Consider the following 13,652-nt stretch of genomic DNA (forward strand, 5'->3'; position numbering starts at 1 on the left):
AAAAGTAGAGAAAACCCCTCATATTAGCTTTGTAACTATAGGTGTTTAAAATCTGGAAGTGTCTGGAAACTATCTTTCTAGAGTAAAATTAACTTCACAAATGTGCACCTTGGTACCAGCATTGGAAAGGGACCTCACTTACACAAGACCCTGCCCTTTGAAAGTTTTCTCCTAGTGGTAAATTCCACAAGTCCCTTAGTCAGACAAGTTTTCTTTAGAAGGAGACAAGCTGGCTATCAAGCTCTTCCACTATCAAAATAGTTGCTCTCAGACTGTCAGCTAATGTCTGTCTCCAAAAGCACCACTGTTTCTGTTGGGGTATCTACTCCAAATCTAGAAGGCTGGTTCACAACCTTTGTGATACTTCCCCCAACAAACTACAAGTCGATTAATGACAGTACATGGTAAAGTATGGTGTGTGCTCTGCTGCCACCCCTTGGATAGGGGAGCAAATATTCTAGCCAAGCCAGAGAATCAAACAAATTTATGATAAGCAGCTTTAGTTGTTACCACAAACACAAGCAAAATGATCATTAAAAAAAGCTGCTTCCAAGATACACTTCATATAAGATAAAGCATATCCACACACCACACCTGATCTATAGTTATTTCTTCATCTATATAAATGTATATCTAGTTCCATTATTTAAATCACCTAAAATTTCAAATACAGTACTGACAAACCAGAGTGATTCAGAACAATCCCTTGCTCATGCACACACACATTTACACTAAGTCAGATGTAACGCTCTCATACAATTCTACCTGTGGCCATGTTCCAGTTTCTGAATTAGACAGAAAAAGAATTCTCAAATGAAACAAACTGGTATCTTCTATTACAAAAAAAGAAAAATGATCTTTACAGTCAGTGAGGAGTATGCTCTGGGTCCTATTTTTCAGCTATCAAATGTAACAAACTGCTTTACTTCCAATATTTATCTTGCTAAGTTCCTGAAGAGGAATTTCCAAAAAACTTTTTGATAATTCCTTCTGGAGTTCTGCCAAATCTTATAGGCCAAAGAGGAGAAAAGGAGTTTGCTTTATCTAGGAGGGGCTGGAAAAATTGGGCAAGTAAATTTAACTTCAAACTTGTTCTAGATTGTAGGTGCCACCTGTGTAATATGAAAATACACAAGATAAGGAAAAAAGAAGACAGGTTAAGTTGCAATATGGGCTTCACTGGCTTGTATTTGTTTTCAGATGAACAATTCTCAAAAGAGCATATTTGTCTACCCCGGGGCTTTTGGAATCTTTAGGGACCAAGGGAGTTAGTTACTTCTCAAAAGAAGGGCTCAGTTTTAAAAAGCTCATGTGCTCTGATTTACAGAATAGTTTCCTAGGAGATGGAACTAGCAAAGAGGCAGTAAGTAGGAAACGTAATGAGAAGGGGCTCCAAGGATAGCAGGGGTGAAGGCTCATAGAGCTCAGGAAGCTAATGCGCACCAAACCCCAAAGGATGTAAAGTTTGAGGCTAAAAAGGATGTTGGGATAAATTAACTGAGTGAACCCAAAATGCCTAAAGGAAATCCCTAAAGCAAGATAATCAGGTGGAGGACAAAGCAATGACCTTAAGATAAGCAGCTATTTACTTTCCACTGCAGATAGGTTAAGAAGATAAGCATCCATTAAGCAACTTCACTGTATAGCAACAGAGTTGGGCAACCTTGCACTCACATCCATTTAACATCCTAGAGAGGACAAAGTGGTAGAGATACCTAAGAACATAATCTTGTTATAGGATTCCACTTTAAAAAAATGGTTTGGAAGTATAGCTTGCCAAAAATTTTGTTTGGTAGATTTCTACCAAGTTGCTAAATCTGAAACACTACTTGAAAGTTAGTCTTGGCTTCTTACTCATTTTGAATTTTGACTAATATTTTAAAAAATAACCTTTCACTGGTTTCCCCTTGTGCCTCTCCCTACCCAGTCTTAAGGGGGAAACCTTAAGTTTTTGAATTCATCTGACACCTGACTGGGGATGAGGAAACAAGGATTATTTAAATGGATGGCTTTTACTTCAGAAATTTAAAGGCCACATTATAATCTCTGATGTTTTGTATGTTGGGTTTGATACAGCAAATTAAAGTTTTTCTAGGAATTCCCTGGCAGTCCAGTGGCTAGGACTCTGCATTTCCACTGCAGGGGGCTTGGGTTCGATCCCTGGTCAGGGAACTAAGATCCCGCACGCTGCACTGCGTGGCCAAAAATAAATAAATAAAAAAAATTGTTTTTAATTAAAAAAAAAAGGAGGCTTCTGGTTTTAAAAAATAAATTAAAAAAAAAAAAGTTTTTCCAGGAAAGCTTCCAAACAAAATAAACAGTCCTTCCCGCCCACACCCCCACAAGCCAATCAAAGTTGCTAGACCAGTTTGTGTAAACACCAAAATAAAACCAAGGAAGCTGAGTATTTCATTTAAGAGTAGAGCAAACAGTCCTAAGGGGAGAATGAGAAATAAAGCTCTCACTAAGGAGCTGCTGGCAGTGTATGCAAACTACGCCTTTAATTTTAATAGTTTTCATCCACTCCTCTGCTTTGTCACCATGTCCCTTTCCCAAAGTCAAAAGGCTCTCGTTCAAGAGCCAGTGAATCATGAGGTATACAGCAATGATTCACATGCAGGTTGTAAAAACTGAGCAAAATAAGACACAACATACAATGTGCCATGTAAGGCCTCTAGGGGCCTCTGTTCTCAGATCCCTTCTTGTTTCTCATCATTTTAGGGGCACTTTCCCTTTTCAAAGGAGAATTCAGCAGTGCTTCCACCCAGAGGACTAACTTCTGAGAAATAAAACAGCTGGGAGACAGAAGGAAGTAGCTGTTAAGTAGACTAAATACAGACAGTAAATAATACTAGACAAAACTCAGGAAGGAAGGGAATTTAAAGAAATAGCTGACAGCCTTCTGTTCCCTCATTCTCAAAGGTGACCGTTGAAAGGAAAGTTTCTCTCCCTAGAGTAGTACCACCAGTCACTTACCTAATCCAAGGTTTCATGGCCCCTAAACACTATGGACAGGGAAACATAAGGTTCAGATTGTCAGGACTGAAAGGTCTCTAAAGAAGAAAACACAAGGTAAGCAGAGCAAAGCCTGGGCTGTGGGGTATATGTTTATGTAACTTTGCGGCTCTCAGGGTTCCAGCCTTAGGATTCAAGAAGCCTGCTGATGCAGATGGTCATAAGAGTGACAAACAAAAAGAAAAATCTAGGTACTCTTTGACCTGTAAAGATCTCACCAGTGCTCATCATTAACAATGCTCAAGAACACTTTAAAAAGGTAGGTAGGAAGAAAATGTGGTAGCCACAAGCTTGTCCACTGGCCAATTTGCATGAGAGTCCCAGAACCCTTGGAGAGCTTTCAAAAAAAACAAAACAAAAATGCTCAGGTACAAAAGGATCTCCCCTTCCTCTATATTCTGACTCAATAGCTCTTGAACAGGGAGAGTGAGGGTGATAGTGATTATGGGTTAAGAGAGTCTCAGTTCTCAAATGGATTGATTTAAACAGAATCAGGTAGATTTTAATGCATAACTAGGGTTAAGAATCACCGTGTCTGGGTTGCTTTCTATGCCTTTAAGCAGGACCTCTTAGCCAGCTGAAGTGGAGATTCCATGACCTCACCCCTACCTAAAGAGAAACTCAGAGCCCAATTGCTGCAAGTAAGCTGCTGTCATTTACCCTAGCAGTAACACAACTCCAGTGAATTGTGATGGCTCAGATGTGCCCAACTTTTTCCAGCCAGAACCCTCTCATCAAATCCCTGCCATCCATCTTATCACCCCTACATAACAGAACTACTTTCAGGTTAGGGCCAGGAGCATTTTAGAGACTGCCTACTATACTCTCTAGTTGGGACTTAAAGAGTATATGCCCCCCAAGAAGCTTTCATCTCAATGTTTGTCTGGGATATGCCTAGGATATAGATGGCCAAGGTTTCCCCTATCACCTTTCAAGCTCACAAACCTCAACTTAAATCTCAGACACAGCATTTCTGAGATTCACTAAGCTAGCTACATTATATGGATCACCAGCTGAAAATCAATCAGTTCCTCTCCAATTACTACTCCTTTTGTCATTTTATTCACCATGGTTTTATATGAGTTTAATATGGGAACGTAATAGGAGGGTGGTTATGAGCAAAGGTTTCCGAATCAGACAGATTTTGGGTTCTTGTCCTGTCCTATCGGCACAACCTAGGGCAAATTACACATAAATCCATTTGGGACTCAGTTTCTCCTTACTTCACAAGGTCATGAGGATTCTGTAAGAGAATATATGTCAAGTGCCTAGCATGGAAGCAGACAGATTGCTAAATGGTAACTAGATGGAACTTGATAGCTTCTTGTGCCCTACCCCCCCTGCCTTTAATAGTAAAAGCCAGAATTAAGGGCACAGCACAGCTGGGCGGGGCGGGGCGGGGTGAGGTGGGGAGCAACACTGTTAGGTGGTGCTGTAGTCTTCTTTGAATCTGAGTAAGTCCAAAGAGGGAGATAATAGTTGACTTTGTGGTAGGTGGTAATCACCTTTATTGGGTTACAGAACCTGCCAAATCTTCCAACAGAACAAAAGAACCAAACCAAAACACAGTTCAAAACAATATGGTCAGAACACTAGAAGCTGTTTTGTAATTTATCACAAGGGAGAAATACAGAAATTCATTTCCCTCTAAAACTTTAAATAGCTTAAGTGGCTTCATTTTACAGCTGTGGCATGGGTTAAATATTCTGATATAATTCAGAGACAGTCACTTCTATCTGGTTATCAGTCACTTCAAAGATCTGACCTGTTTTCTCTTCCACCAAGCAACAGTGAAACAACACTTACTTACTGAAAGCAGAACTCATTTCAGGACATAGTGGATGCTCAAACATTTGAGAATGAATAAATGGTTAATTGCTAACATAAAAAATAGGGTCTTCTCTACATAGTCTCTTCTAAGTGGACACCAGAGATTTATTTTAAGCTACTAAATAAAATACCAATTAAAAGTTTGACAATCTTTGGAGAGGAACTAACATGTGCCTAGAAATGACTAGTTGTCCCTGCTTTAGCTTCACTAAAATGCTCACACCATCCCATCAGTCTTTTACCACAACAAAACTAACACTTTCAGAATGCCTTCTTTTGCCTTTAATTGGTTCATCCTCACCTTGATGCCTGTCCCCCATATTACCTATGATGCAGGTAGGAGGTGGATGGGGCTGCTTTTTATAAAGAGCTTGTAGAATACCAAACTAAGGGAGGATTCTGTTACTGTTCAAAGAGGCTAGACAAAGTTACTAGAAATTGGTTTTGTGCAACTGACCTCAGGGTTAGATGCCATTACCAGATGGGACAAGTACAAATATCTGAACATGCTGAGACATTAAAGCAGTCTCTATCCTAGAGGATACAATAACTCAAGATGTCCCAATATTTTACAAAGTAAAGTTTACAGAAGGTTCATTTTATCCTCAAAGCACTAGGATTGCTGTCCTCCAAAACAAAAATGTATATATCTAGTAGAGTATTTTTTCTACAATTACAGGAATTTACTTTGTCATAAAAAGAAAACTAAAAACAAACACATCGACCTAGTGGAATATTCCACCAGGGAGCAGCAGAAGCTGGAAAATTTCTCTCGCATTCTCACATCAGTGCAAAGCCAGGAGATATCAATCACAACCAACATTAGGGACTTACTAACAACCAGTGTTCTACACAGGACTGTATAAATGAGAAAGTCCACTTCTTATCTTTCTTGGCCACTATGCAAGTACTTTTCGAATAAAAGAAAAGCCACAGCCTTCCTGTTAATCTTCTTTCTAATACACAAATGAGCTTCTGGGGAAGGATTTAAAACTTAAGTTTTTTCCCTCACCAATGATCCTCATTAAAAACAAACATGTTAAAAACAAAAACAAAAATGTTCAGTACCCAAATTCTTCCTAGGGTACATTTGCAAACAGCGTGCCTCTTCCCTTTTATCTTTACGCCTCAGTCTCCACAGATCTGCTCCCTCTAGTAAACTGCAGATCTCCTTGGACAAGAATCCTCCTTTCAGAAGAGAATAGATGTTTCTATTCAGCAAAAGAAATACTAATCAAAGAGCAAGGCAGTGTGGTACAATAGTTAGGATCAGAGGCTCTGGAATCATGAAAGTGGGAACAGAATCTACTAGCACTGCCCCGTACTAGACTGTGATACTAGGCAAGCTACTTAATCTCTCTGTACTTCAAATTTCTTCATCCATGAAATAGCAGTAATAGCTTTTCTCACAGAGCTGTTGTGAGGAGCCAAAATGTATGCTATTCAACCCATCTTCAGAAAACTAGTTTCATTATTTGATTAACCCTGTCTTTCCCGAGGAGCCTTCTTGCTTAAGTAGAGTCATAAAGGCCAGAAGATGTCAGAGAATGGGATAGCCAAATAGGAAGAAAACTTTTTTTCTTCTTCAGTAAAAAGCTAAAAATATCCAGAGGTATTAAGGAATTAATGTTTGGGGATCAGTACATTTTCACTACCTGCAAACTAAAGTTTATTTAGGCTGAAAGGCAAACTGGTGTTGGGACTGTCAAACTCTGTCAAGCCAACTTTACCAACAAGGCACATATATGCAAATACTCTGCACTATTTCAATACCCTGACAGCTCACCAACCATCGACCAACACAAAGCTTTTGAATCTAATTTTAGGCTAACTGGCTTTTAATCAAGAATGAATTTCAGTGACCATTTCAAAGTCTCAGATCAGTTACAGCTCCACTACATCAGTGTATCAAAGATACCGTATCAGCCAAATAATACCAATGCCCACAGTAACATTCTTTGAAACACTTGCCTTGCCTAGGAAATCTGCTCAAGTAGTTAAACAATCTGTCCGTTTTTGACAATGCCCAATGCCTCATTCAAGACCCAAATCATTTGCTTACACTACATCTCCTTCAACATGTACCATGTTATTCTGGGGCCAGAAATGGTTCATATTATCACTCCAAGGTTGTGTGTCAGACCATTCTCATGGTATTACACACTGCTCCCCTAAATGTATAAATGTCCAACCTACAGCGGATGTTTGATGAAGCTTGTAAGCTGACTGGTTAATAGTAAAAAATACATTTGTGGGCTTTGTTTTTCATATACTTAGATGTGAGTTCGGGGGAAAATCTAATTTACAAGGCCACAGACATGGCAAGAAAAAGACAATCTTTTGTTTTGACTAGGATCATTCTTCTAAAGGAGACCTTAAAGGATAAAACAAAAATGTGAAAACAGAAGAGTACAGGAGGACCAGTACCCCCCAGGTTATCTGCATGACAAGAAGTTGTTGTCAGGCACCTGAAAACGTCAAGTCCTCTGAACTGGGTAGAAAAGATGGTGATGAGTAAAGACAAAGTATACACTGGATGAAAGCTACATGTCTAAAAATTGGTGTTAAAAAAGACATAAAACAACTTGGAGGTTAAAAAAAAGGACAAAGCGAACATGTAAATACTTATAAGACACCTATTACATACAAATTAAGGAGATAAAAGAGAGATGGCTGGATTAAAGCACAGAAAGCTTGATCAATCTATCAATGTAAAAGAATCAAGTGTTTTTATCTTTGTAGCCAAAATAATAATAATGAAATTATGGCTTTTAATCAAACTCAGTTATGTTTAGAAGTGAGAAAAAGAATAATCATTGTTTATCTCGATTCACTTAGATTCAAAGAAAAAGATACCTGTTCAGAAAAAGAAAAAAAAAGAGGAAATTTTCATTCCTGACAGGCAGTAAGCTAGGGTTCGAAGTATGTCCAGTGGCATAAGAGAAAGCTGTTATCAGAGGGAACTTCATCATGCTCTCTGAGGACAGCTGCCCCAAAGAGAAATCTCATAATTTCCAACTTGCTGGAAAGAGGAACCTTGAATCCCCTCTAAATCCTTTCTTCCCCTCACTAAAAGAGCGGGCTGCTGAAGAATTAAGAGACACCTATCGAATGTATTCTAGAAGAAGGTTCTATTCTGAGATCCCTGGAGAACAGGCTGGACTCAGAAAAAATTTCTGCTGCCCAAGTTCTCAGGGGGACAGTTCCAGCAGTAGGTCTAGGGAAAAGAGGCAAATTTCTCCTTCTGACTCTTTAAATAGGATCTAAAACCATTTAGCACTGCTACAAAACCCACATTTTAAGTTTTCTCACAACCAAACATGTTCTGAAAGGTTTGCCACACTGAGCACACCCTCAACCCCAATCTCAAAGAAAAAGGGCCCTCTGCTAAAGGGGTCCAACTGGTGTGTGTGTGGTTGGGGGGAGGGGGGAGAAGGGGGGGGGCCCTGGAGACCTACATTGCATTCTGCCTTAAACGGTATTCTAATTAGGTACTCCTGCTTACCTAGGAATGTGTCCAGAGCAAGCCTTCCTTTCCTGGAAGGATAAGTGTATCTGCCATTACAATGAGAAGTCTGTCAAGAGTTGAAATTCAAAGAAAGTAATTGTTCATTAGGTTCACAGTGCACAGAACACCATGCCAGAATACAGCGGCTGTTAGGACTAGATCTGAGTTAAGCAGGCCTATGACACTTGGAATGGACTGAGGAACACCACCACACCCTACTCTTATCTCCTCCTCTTCCTTTACTACCTCTTTCTTGCTCTCTTCTCATGGCTCAGACCTGTTGGTGGCATCTGTATTTTGACCCCTTAGTGAGAAGCCACCAAGACCTCTGTAGTTATTTGTTCTACACTCATCTCTTCTCAGGAAATTAAAAATATTCTAATTCTTGACTTTTCTCTAGTGGGGTCTTTTACCTGTCTGTCAACAATCAGAGACAGGAGGGGCAGGGAAGCCAGAACACAGGATGAAAAAAGCCTTTTAAGAGCCTGAATATTCTGGTATCAGTAGGAAAAACTACAAAGTATCACTCTAGTTACAGCCAGCTCTTTAAGGATATGGAGAACAAAAGTAAAAATAAAAGTACCTGAAATTCATCGCTTTGAGAACGTTCCAAGTGTCATTTAGGTGAGTGTTCTACTAATCAACAATTTTCACTTGGGAAAGGTACCCAAACAATTTTAGATACTTTAATTTATTCGAATCATATAAACAATCTGTCTGTATTATTTGTCTTTAAGATTTAAAAAACCTATTCAACGATCTCATAAAATTACTAACTTCTAATTCAATATAATGTGAGGAATTTTGTGGAGATTTTGGTCTTTGTCCCCGGCTTTTAGCAAAGCTCTTAAATCCCTTAGAATTTCCTGAGATGAGAGTTTATGTTATTCATACGGAGTGCCAATGAAGTGACTTAGGTTGGGGCCCCTAGGCAGACTTAGGATGCAGCTGGCCACCAGAAAGACTAAGGTTTTTGAGGGCTGAACTTTCTGCTCTATCCACAGACCTATGGGAAGGGGAAGCTGCAGAGTAAGCTCTATAAAAAAACCTCTTGAACAAGATTTAATGAACTTCTGGGTTGGTAAACCCAGGTGGCATACCCCAGTTTCACAAGGACAGAAGCTTCTGCACTTGGACCCTTCCAGACCTTGCCCCATGTACCACTTCATCTGGCGGTTCGTCTATACCCTTTATATATCCTTTGTAATAAACCGGTTAACATAAATAGTTTCCCTGAGATCTTTGGGCCATTCTAACAAATTACTGGACCCAAGGAGGGAGTCATAGGAACCCCCAAATTATAGCCTGTCTGAGAAGTAGGGTAGGGTATGACTTGCTTTGGCATCACAAGTATGGGCAGTCTTGCGGGACTGAGCCTGTTACCTAGTGGAATCCGACACTAACTCTGGGTAGTGTCAGAATCAAATTCAACTGTAGGAATGCTCAGTTGGTGTCCAGTGAGAATTGGAGAACTGCTTGGCGTGGGGGGAAAAAACCACACATCTAGTATCAGAACTACTCAGAGTAGAGGAAAAAGAGTCCCCCCACCAGTTATATTTGGGGGCAGGAAAGACAGTCGTGTAAAGCCAGGTAATTTATTTCCTTCAAAGTCAAGATATCTACAAGTTGTTTTTAACAAAAGCTTTAAAAATGCCCAAAGACCACAGAAGACTCAAATGAAGCTTAGAAACTGCACTGATCTTCAAACATGGGTTATCTGACTGGGTCCTCATTATATATGAAATATATAAGAGTCCCTGCCGAAGGTAAGTGAAAAAATATTCTAATACCCACAGACACAATTTAGCCCAAGTTAACCTTGTCTGTTCCCTGGTTACATTCACCACTGTCCTTGGTAATAACAGGCTCTGGTTATGATTTTATTACCTGAAAACTATAAAGCTTCCAACACAATTTCTGCGGCTACCTCAGAAAACATTAGGAAAAAACAACCTAAATTTCCCATCTACCTTTCTCCTACATATCTTCACCTGGTTTAGTTCCTTATTCAAAATACCCACAACCATGGTTTCCATCCACATGGTCCTAGTTCCAGTTGACTTATGTACACATTTATCCTTATTAAGCCAACTACAGAGAATACGCCAAGAGCAATCGTAAACCGGGAAGAGCTATCATTAACTTTAAGTGGGACTTATATATAGGAAAAGAATTAGCTGGTTATTTTACTAGCATACACAGAAACCAACATTCTACCAGGCTTATACGAAGCTAAATACGTATGTTCCACCCAACTTAAATTCAAGTTATATGTGTAACACTCTTTTTAACTCAGAAAATTAAGTATGACAAAAAGACTACAAAAAGACTCCTAGCAAGTTCCCCATTTTAGTCATTTTGGCTCCTGTAAGTGGTTTTCCATAGCATAAAATAGTCTGTTATAGCTCAGATTACAATTTGAGTAAGTGTTGTCTTGCATTTTTTTTTTTAAACATAAAATATATCCATTGGGCAGTATAGCACATTGTTTCAAATCCTGAGCATTGCTACATTCCAGAAAGTAAGATATTTAACCTTGCAGCCTTAGTTTGCCTTTCCCACCAAATGGTGGCAACACTTCTTGTGAGGGTTAAATAAAATAATGTATTGCTTAACAGTGTCTATAACATGCTAAGTGCGCAATAAATTATTGTGCTTAGAAACTTCACTCTGTTCAGATGTACTTAATCAGTGAGACCATTTTACAGGTGGTTCCCCTTTAAAAAAGCTACATTACGTTGGGGTCATATATCAAGATAATCATATATTGACTATCTCAATTTTAAAATTACTCTTATCCCAGCATACCTTAAGAGCCAGGGTTAAAAACAAACCAATCTGTGACTCTCATGCCCAGAATTGCTGGGGGGTGGGGGTGTGTGTGTGTCAGGGCGGGGGAGGGGGGGGAGTGGAGAAGAAATCTTCATTTCCAAAGCCATTCTACTAATCTGCCAGTAAGTGCTAATAACCGTGCTTGAACACAACCTGTTTTCTCCTGAAACCCACAACTTGCCCCTTAAACACCAGCACAGATAGATTCATTGTGCCATCCAGTTTGTGCTTAAAGGCCATCACGCTTCTCCTATTAGTATTTTACCATTAGGTAAAGAAGGAAAGACATTTCTCACTGTTCACTATGATAATCTAATGAGTCTGACTAACACAACTCAACCATGATAATACAATCTTGCTGTTCTCAAAAAGAAATTGGTATATACCAAAAACCGTTTGAGTCTAACAGAAGAAACTTGTGACTCCCTTACTGATACCCAGAGATGGCCAAGATTTTACATTTTCATGGGATCAAGATGTAACCAAATCCTGAATAAAAGCAAAGTAGGCAAAGCAGGACATGATTATGAACCACACTGTTTAGAGGACAGCTTAATCTTGTATAAAAACTACTACTTCGAAAAAAAGTTCTGCAGAGAACCTCATTTTTAGCATGCTTTAAACTTTACTGGACTTTGCTAATCAAAGGACTAAAGTCTTTAAAAGCTTTAAAGAGGAGCTTAAAAGTTTCAAGTGGCTAGGTAACATGGGTAGGAACAAATTTAAGAATGAGCTTCCTTCATCAAGCTGTAAAAGGAATGCTGTTATTAAGCACTGTTATCTTCAATGTCACTTCACTTGGACAAGAAGCAAATTATAGTTTGAATTCATATTTTAGACTTCCTCAGAATATGTAATGTATTCAAATTCTAATGTGTGAACCTGCTTTCGATTTAAAGTAACAAGAGGGACTTCCCTGGTGGTGCAGTGGTTAAGACTCCACGCTCCCAATGCAGGGGGCCGGGGTTCAATCCCTGGTCAGGGAACTAGATCCCACATGCATGCCACAACTAAGGAGCCCACGTGCCGCAACTAAGACTGAGCGCAACCAAATAAATAAATATTAAAAAAAAAAAAAAGTTAAACTAATAAGAGAACAAACCCAAGGGGTACATCCAGCTTTAAACAACAGTAACAACAGCAAACTGTAAAAGCCATACTCAAGTGAAGGATTCAAGTAACGTAACAGCAGGTGCTAGTGAAACAAAAGAACCCGGCTAATTCCTGGGAGTGCATCATAATGGGTCATGACCTATATTGCTCCTCCTGTACAGTATTCTCACACTTGGGGAATAATTATTCATTCTACCATGTAGCAGAGAATCATCTGTGTTAAAGTTCTGGTTAAGATTATTATCTAGGTCTGAATGTCGTATTAAATTCAAAGAAAAACAAACCTACGGAATGAAAAATAAGCTGCTACCTTCAATTCATATCAGAGAAAGTGAGCAAAAGCCCCAGTAACTGAAGAGGACTAAACTTTCAGAAGTTTCACCCCAAACAGAACTGTCACTAATTACTAGGAACAAAACACAATGGCAGAGACTTCCCTGGTGGCGCAGTGGTTAAGAATCCGCCTGCCACTGCAGGGGACACGGGTTTGAGCCGTGGTCCGGGAAGATGCCACGGAGCAACTAAGCCTGTGCGCCACAGCTACTGAGCCTGCGCTCTAGAGCCCGCGAGTCACAACTACAGAGCCTGCGTGCTGCAACTACTGAAGTCCGCGCGCCTAGAGCCCGTGCTCCGCAACAAGAGAAGCCACCGCAATGAGAAGCCCGCGCACTGCGATGAAGAGTAGCCCCCGCTCGCCGCAAGTAGAGAAAAGCCCGTGTGCAGCAAAGAAGACCCGATGCAGCCAAAGATAAATAAAAAAATAAATAAATTTATAAACAAAACAACACAATGGCAAAACTGTTAGCCCTGGGCCTTCAATGGAACTAAGCATACTTTATTTCATAAAGCAGTAACAACTATGAATTTGATGAATCCTATCATTGCAAATCTACCAAGCAAAGACAAACCTGGGCTGGAAACCAGAATGTCCAATTCTTGTACTGAAAACAACTTTTAACATGGCCCAGGACAAGCCACTCTGCTATTCTAAGAATGCTGAAGACGTACAAATATGTCATGTTCCAAACACTTTTTTCCCCCTACTTCCTGTAAGTAAAAAGTTTCTATGACTGGGAAAAGAACAAAATAAAGTAATATAGTGAGAGAACAGATATACCTCTGACACACCTTCCTCCAAAGAACAACTTTTTTTTTAATTAAAAAAGAGCATATAAAGTCAGTTTTAACCTAGTGTACCCTTCCCCAAACGGACACACCTAATAGTTTCTTACCCAAATTTACAAAAAAACCCTCAAAGCCCGCTTAATCCAGTTCTGAATTTCAACAAGCATTAATACTAATACATCAGCACCTCTACCCCAAGACTTCCAGAGAGAGGCCAAAAGGGACCCTG

General features: G+C 39.6%; 1 protein-coding gene across 1 annotated transcript in view; it reads right to left on the reverse strand.

Annotated features, from left to right (window-relative positions):
- ETF1 (eukaryotic translation termination factor 1) overlaps positions 1 to 13,652 on the reverse strand; it is a 28,215-nt gene that overhangs the window by 13,414 nt on the left and 1,149 nt on the right. The gene's annotated exons all lie outside the window — the stretch shown is intronic.

Source organism: Balaenoptera ricei, chromosome 3 (genome assembly GCF_028023285.1).
Source record: "Balaenoptera ricei isolate mBalRic1 chromosome 3, mBalRic1.hap2, whole genome shotgun sequence".
Taxonomy (NCBI): Eukaryota; Metazoa; Chordata; class Mammalia; order Artiodactyla; family Balaenopteridae; genus Balaenoptera; species Balaenoptera ricei.